Source organism: Schistocerca serialis, chromosome 4, assembly GCF_023864345.2.
Source record: "Schistocerca serialis cubense isolate TAMUIC-IGC-003099 chromosome 4, iqSchSeri2.2, whole genome shotgun sequence".
NCBI classification, from domain to species: Eukaryota; Metazoa; Arthropoda; class Insecta; order Orthoptera; family Acrididae; genus Schistocerca; species Schistocerca serialis.
In genome coordinates this window covers 606,648,329-606,656,375 of record NC_064641.1, presented here as the reverse complement: position 1 = coordinate 606,656,375, position 8,047 = coordinate 606,648,329, and the positions used below count along the sequence as shown (strand labels likewise).

The 8,047-nt window shown below is 42.5% G+C and overlaps 1 long non-coding RNA gene across 1 annotated transcript; it reads left to right on the top strand.

The window, feature by feature from the left end:
- The first annotated feature begins 297 nt into the window (after positions 1-297).
- Positions 298-6,930, top strand: LOC126475413 (uncharacterized). The gene is made up of 2 exons (XR_007586722.1): positions 298-547; positions 6,720-6,930. It is a non-coding gene; the product is annotated as an uncharacterized LOC126475413 (long non-coding RNA).
- The last annotated feature ends 1,117 nt before the right edge of the window (positions 6,931-8,047 follow it).

The following is an 8,047-nucleotide window of genomic DNA, read 5'->3' as shown; positions in this document are numbered from 1 at the left end:
ATGTTGCCGATAAATATTTTATTCGTTGGTGGTGGTAAGGAAGTCGTCATGTCAAGTAAATATACGGTCATAAGAAAGAGTTTCTATGTTTGTCCGGAAACAGACCATAATTACCGTAAGTAAGCTTCAGGATAGAAAAAATGATTCACAAAGCAATCGTTTTAAGAACAGCTAATCATCATCTGAAGGTCGACAGGTCGTGTCCCGTTCTTGGAAATCCACAAGCCACTGACGCAGTATGCTAGAACAAGTTCTGGAGGCAAACTTGTTTGACTGTAGGTATAAAACAAATGTACATCCGTTACACAGAGCTCAGTACGGTCCTTACAGTGTTCTTCGACAAGAAGCAATGTTCTCCTTTAGGTTTCAGTGCGTCGTGTTAATAGCAACAGTTCTCACCTTTCTTACCACCACTGAAGGCCGGTGTCCAGATCCTTTACCGGGGATCAACAACCGCTGTTACGAAGTTGTGAAGCTACCCCTGCGTTGTCCTGACGGAAAAGTACCGGTAGGCGAGGGTTGTAGGCCAAAGATATCACCACCCGGGGTGAGTAATTCAGACTTTCGATTGAAATCCCTTTATCACTCATATATTTCTCATCTTAAATTTTAAAAATATGAACAAAAACTCTAATTTTAATACTTAACATAAAATTCAGTACGTTTTCATACTGAAATTATTCTCATATTTTGAAGGGCATGATGTTTCTGCTTATAACACCACTTTGTTCTTGATGACTGTTTTACATTGTCTCAGGTTTATATTAATTTTCTGTCTGTCTGTAATCGTTATACTATTACCTCTTTTGAGCAGTTGAAGACCATGACTGTCGTAGAAGATTTTGTATGTCCATTTGCATGTTGTTGTTGTTGTGGTCTTCAGTCCTGAGACTGGTTTGATGCAGCTCTCCATGCTACTCTATCCTGTGCAAGCTTCTTCATCTCCCAGTACCTACTGCAACCTACATCCTACTGAATCTGTTTAGTGTATTCATCTCTTGGTCTCCGTCTACGATTTTTACCCTCCACGCTGTCCTCCAATGCTAAATTGGTGATCCCTTGATGCCTCAGAACATGTCCAACCAATCGATCCCTTCTTCTAGTCAAGTTGTGCCACAAACTTCTCTTCTCCCCAATCCTATTCAATACCTCCTCATTAGTTATATGATCAACCCATCTAATCTTCAGCATTCTTCTGTAGCACCACATTTCGAAAGCTTCTATTCTCTTCTTGTCCAAACTAGTTATCGTCCATGTTTCACTTCCATACATGGCTACAATCCATACAAATACTTTCAGAAACGACTTCCTGACACTTAAATCTATACTCGATGTTAACAAATTTCTCTTCTTCAGAAACGTTTTCCTTGCCATTGCCAGTCTACATTTTATATCCTCTCTACTTCGACCATCATCAGTTATTTTGCTCCCCAAATAGCAAAACTCCTTTACTACTTTAAGTGTCTCATTTCTTAATCTATTTCCCTCAGCATCAGCTGACTTAATTCGACTACCTTCCATTATCCTCGTTTTGCTTTTGTTGATGTTCATCTTATATCCTCCTTTCAAGACACTATCCATTCCGTTCAACTGCTCTTCTAGGTCCTTTGCTGTCTCTGACAGAATTACGTTGTCATCGGCGAACCTCAAAGTTTTTATTTCTTCTCCATTGATTTTAATACCTACTCCGAATTTTTCTTTTGTTTCCTTCACTGCTTGCTCAATATACAGTTTGAATAACATCGGGGATAGGCTATAACCCTGTCTCACTCCCTTCCCAACCACTGCTTCCCTTTCATGCCCCTAGACTCTTATAACTGCCATCTGGTTTGCTTATTATGCAGAATTTCCGGTTGCCTCACATTTCTCTTCTTCTCTGAATCGAGAAAGAAATGTTTCCTAAAGCGCTCATTATTAGGTAGCGGAGAGGTTTATAATTTCTTTGTCACCTCAAAACACCTTTGGAAGATTAGAATAGTGATCATATTCAATCACTAATATTACTTGAATGGTTCACGTAGACCACCTTTACTGCCTTGTTCCCCAAACGTCAGTGAGTAGATGCAGTGCTACCATACGATTCTCTTGTCGACCAAAACAAATTTCAGCGTTCACGACAATGCTTTTCAGCGTACAGCAAAAGAGGCTCTATTAAACGAACAAAAGTATCTGCTCATGAGAGCGCCGTGTTTTTTCTTAATCATCTCAAGAAAAGGATTCTGTCATGACAGTCCTGCCATAAGAATCTATCTTCCTTTTCATAAGTGCTATTGGCCTGCTAAAATGTATTCTGGAACAGACAGGATTCTCTCCCCCTACTCCCCCTCCCCAGCCATGGCACTCCCCCTCCCATCTGTCACCTCTCCACCTGCCGGAGTAATCCTGTCTGTTATGACATCTTTAACTTCATTTCCTGCAGAAATGGTTGTCTCAGTCACACATCCAATAGTCAGTCAGACAAAAGTAACAGATAGAAAAATACACTGTCCGTTATAGGCTGTGTTGTGCTTTATTGGAATCGTGCTATTAGCTAATTTCGCCGGCCGCTGGTGGCCAAGCGGTTCTAGGCGCTTCAGTCTGGAACTGCGCGACCGCTACGGCCGTAGGTTCGAATCCTGCCTCGGGCATGGATGTGTGTGATGTCCTTAGTGATGTCCTTAGGTTAGTTAGGTTTAAGTAGTTCTACGTTCTAGGGGACTGATGACCTCAGATGTTAAGTCCCATAGTGCTCAGAGCCATTTGAGCCAAGCTAATTTCGGCAGCGAGCCATTATGAAGCACATTTGCTTTGTCATGTATTACATATCGGGCTCATCACTTTCTTTTATATAAAACCAGTAGTCGTGCTCCATCGTAACATTCTCTCAAGTATCGCAGCCTGACAAAAAGCAACTGGCTATCAACAAAAAAAGTAATTTGCCTATTCTTCATTCATTTATGATTCAGACTCCTGCTGCAACACTTGATGTCACCACCCACCTAACCGTTGTGATGTGGTTCGTCATTATATCCTCTATTGTACCAAAACTTTATTTGAGAGTTGTACTTATGCTCAACCTTCCTCAATTATTTGTTATGTTTGTTCGAATCTATGTTTTCCCCTAAATGTAATTCCTTATACGGCTTCGTGTAGCACGATGGAACCATTCAGTGAAGTCATAATGTAATTTCTATCGTCCTCTTCCATTTTCTGTATAGTGTTCGCTATTTATTCCTTTACTTTTCGATTATGTGAGAACCTTGTCCTTTCCTACCAAACCACTTGGTTTTCAGCATCTTTTTGTAAGGCTATATCCTAGATAGTTCAATATTTTCTTTTTTCGGTCTTCCGACAGCCCGTGACATACATCCATACCATGCTCTGCTTCAGATTTGTATTCTAAGAAATTTCTTCCTTTAATAATGTTTTCTGTTGTTTATGACACTTATTTCGCCGAAGAAATCTTTCTTTGCCTACTTCAGTGTGCTTTATGTATGTTCATTGCTTCATTTGTCCATTAAAAGTCTCAAAACATTCTTCCTCATTTTGAAAGAGGCTGCAATGTCATTGAATTTATCTTCAGTATCTCCGAACTCAGAATTTTATCCAACCTCTGAAATGTTCGATATGCACGTTGAACAGTGAAGGGCCTCCATGTTTTCCACCCATTTTGTCTGTACCAGAGAGCTTGGTCTTCCGTTCTGTTCCAGTGTATTTATATATATATCGAGGACATAAAAGTCATTGGGTGTCTTCTAATATCGTGTCAGATCTCCTTTTTCCCGGTGTATGGCAGAAACTCGACATGGTATTGACTCAACAAGTAGTTCAAGGTCCTCAGCAGAAATATTGAGCCATGCTGCCTCAACAGCCACCTATAGTTGCGGAAGTCTTGCCGGTGCAAGATTTCGTGCATAAACTGACACCTCAATTAAATACCGTAAATATCGGTTCACTCCCGTAAATGCTCGGTGGGATTCGCGTCGAGAGATCTAGGTGGCCAAATTATTCGCTCTAATTGTCCAGAATGTTTTTCAAATCAATAGCGAACAATTGTGGTCCGGTGACTTGTCCCATTGTCATCTACAAAAATTCCACAGTTATTTGTGGATCTGAAGGACATGGCTGGCTGAAAATTGTCTCCAATTAGCCGAACATAGGCATTTCCAGTCAGTGATCGGTTCAGTTGACTAGAGAATCCAGTCCATTCCATGTAAACGCAGCCAGCATGCACAGAGCCCTTTTGACAACTTGAGTCCATTGCTTGGTGGGGTCTGAGCTACACTCGAAAACCACCATGAGCTCTTAACGCCTGAAAACGGGTATTATCTCTCCAGCAGTGTAGGGTCCAGCAGCTCAGGAGAGGTGGTGCAAGCGATGTCGTGTTGTTAGCATCCATCGTCTGCTGCCATAGCCCCATAACGCCTCATTTCGACGCACTGTCCTAACGACAGGTTCGTCGTAGGTCCCACATAGATTTCTGCAATTATTAAACGCAGTTTTGTTTGTCCGTTAGCACTGAAGACCCTACGCCATAAGCCGCTGCTCTCGATCAATAAGTGAAACCCATCGCCCACTGCGTTGTCCGTGGTGAGAGGTAATGCCTGATATTTGGTATTGTCCACACACTCTTGACACTGCGGATCTCGGAATATTCAAATTCCTAACGGTTTCCGAAATGGAAAGTCCCATGCATCTAGCTCCAAATACCTACCGCCTTCAGTGTCTGTTAATTCTCGTTGTTCATCGATAAATTTACATAAAGTAATCAGTAGAGACCAGATTAGCGAAAAGGCTAAAATGATTAAAACGACTTTCGGAAGACGCTTATTGCGTGGCACAAATCAGCTCATATGGAGGGATAAAAGGGAATATAAAAGTCTGTTGATAGCAGTTGAAGACTAGAAGTTATTAAGCAACATTTTCCGGGCACAAAGTTTGCCAGAGTTGTCTACCGACAACGTACGATGGAGCTAACGAATGAGACTGGTAAAGTGGTATCACCATTCGAGCAGACAAAGCTATTTAAGAAAAAAAAAAGAGAAATTACCGAATCATGGCATTTCAACAGCGATGACATTTCAACAGCGGTGACAACACAAATATGGTCCCAGTTTTATGTAGTGGAAACACCTGAACCATCAAAGGAAGAATTCAGTATTTCGTTAAAGGCCCATAAGAAGAACAAGGCCCATACGAACAACCAGTGCAGGCATAATTGCCGAAGAATGGATTGGAGCAGTTACGTCCCCCACTTTCAGGAAGGGTGATGCTACACAAGTGTACAACTACCAAGCGATTTTATTACTTGAAATTGATAATAAGTCTTTAAACACTGTTGCGAAACTGCGTGAAACCACAGGCTGAAGGAACTGTAGGCTTCTATCAAAGTGGCTTCGTCCCTGGACAATCGACTCTTTAAGTGCAGGTATACCTTGAGGCAGCTGATTGAAAAATATTACTAATTCGATCAGGAATTACACCACATCTTCCATTACTTTTGACAATCTTATGACAGCATTGATCGCTTTACATTATGGAGAACATTAAAGAAATTTGACATCCCAATGAAATAAATTAGACTAATTGCATCTTGCTACTCTTAACAAACCTGTCAAGTACAGCTCGACAACTAATTATTGCCATCAGTCAGCATTCAAAATAGACTGAGACAAAGAGATCGATTTTCTCCTGTACTATTCAACTTAAACTTGGGAAAAGTAAGCCGTGACACTGGTTGTCGAATCAGAGATAAGGAGATGGTGGCAGGAGACACAATCCTGGCGTTTGTTGTCGATGTTGTGATTCTTGGTGGAGCAAGTGTGAGCTGATACTTCACGATATCTGAACAACGAGAAGAAAACGATGATGGTGGTGAATGATGATAAAACAAAATACCTCGTTATGTCATGCAGTTGAGTTCTCCTGCTTTAAATAGTTTCAAGAACTCAAGTATTTGGAATCTATACTGACCAGTAAAAGTAAAGTGAATCAACGATAAATCAGCACTAATCTCATGTTCTTTAGTCTGAACAGTATTTCCAATTCACGTCTGACATCACAGGAGAATGTGATCCAGCTGCACACGACCCTGGTATGGCCGGTAGTTCTAAATGGTTGTAAGACACGGGCGATAACTTCAACCATTGAAAAAGCAGTCTGTGCCTTTGAGAGGCAAGTACTTTGCAAGGTCTGTGGATCCGTCCACAATACCGTGGAAAGTAAATGGGAGAAAAGAGGGAAAGAAGACCTGTGCCAGTGGTTTGGAAAGACACACATCGGTCGAATATTAGAGGAGACGAGGGTACAGTGGTTGGGCCACATCCTTCGAGCTGATGGATCCCTCCCATACCGAGCCCTCCATTCACAGCCTGCTGGAAAACGCCCAAGGGGGCGCCCAAGCAAGCGTTGGAAGGATCGACTAATAACAATAGTCAAACAAGTGTGCCCGATAGCGGTGCAAAATTAAGCTAGAGACTGGAAGCGATGAACTATCAGCTGCAGCATTATATGCTTTGCTACGAGAGGCTTTCATTTTTTACTTGCTTCTTTATGTGCACTTTTATTGTTTTATAATGTGCTGATTCATGTTTTGCCTTTTTGGTGTGGTTATTTCTTTAGTTTTCCACTGTAGGCCTTAAGGTCCTGTAAATGCAATAGATTATGACTCTCATAGACTAGTAGCTGTTTCGTCTTATTAGTTTGTACTGCATCATTTGATATATTTTAATGTCTTGCAGAGACGGTGACGTCGAGATACAGCTTTCTTCAGGAACTAGTTTGCTATCCACAATGTGCAACATATATCCTTAACCACAGATTTATGTATTCTGAAATGTAACAGCGTCAAAAAGATTTATACACTAGCGACCGAGCTAGTTACGTGTTCATTATTGTATATAGAAACACTATGCAATATGTAACAATGAAATATATATTACTCACTTAAAATTAGTTTTATTCGTAATTACTAGCCATATTAGAAATACTATTGCGCCGCAGTTAATGTACTTGGCACGGCTGGGTAAAGTTAAGACACCGACATTGAGTAATGCAAAGGCTTTGGAAGCAGGTAAGTTGGTGCCCACCAGAAAAAGTTACATGAATCTGATGCGGCAGAAAGGCAGAGCTACTGCGGCGTGACTGGTCTGATTGGTTCACGCCCGAGACAAGGCTTTATTATAGCTTACGTGATAGGAACTGATGCTTTAGCAAACCAGTGACGAGCCGAGCGCGTATATATATACCCATTTCTGGACAGAGGGATAGCAGTCCGCCAGCCACCAGCTCCGAGGGGAACGAATCTATGAGTCCACGTGGATTAACAAGTCATCACCTCCGGACTACCTACCGGTGACAGCTGTGGTATTGCTGTCTACAGTGAGTCGAATGCTGCCGACTTTGCCGTCTCCAACCAGTGAGTCACTGCAGGCCTACCTTAGGCACTGCCAGACTTCAGCCCTAGTGGTCTACAGTTGAGCCTTGGACTATGGAACCTGGCAGCCGAACTCCTTGGTGCCCGCCTCTACTCATGTGGACGGGACTGCTGCTGCTCTGAGCTGTCGCATCCATGTTGAGTCCAGAGCGTGACTGCGCCTCGGCGCGTACCATCCTGTGCAGCCTGGCAGCTTCTGGTCGGCATTGGGGCTGCTTCCGCTGCTCTGCTCAGCGTCCATGCCGAGCCACTGCTGCCGTCACTCCAACACGCAGTGCTATGCTGCAAGCTGCTGGGCCGTCTGGTCACGGCCGCTGTTCTTTGCAGCTCATCTACCGCTCTAGTCCAGATTGATTTGGCTTCTTTAAGTTACGTCACTACCGTTTTAGCTCTCTGAGCAATAAATGAAAGTTTTAACAACCATGTTTTCTTGTCGACACATTGGAGAATTGCTAGGCATCCACTCACTGCCCCATTACTGCCATCGACCACCTGACCTCTGATCAGTTTCACCATCCACCATAGGGTCGTGCCATCCCAGACTCTACATTTTATGTTAAGTCTGTCAATTCTACTTTTCGGTGAGAGAAGAACCTCGCCAATTGCCACCCACAGATTACTGCAGCGCTGCAG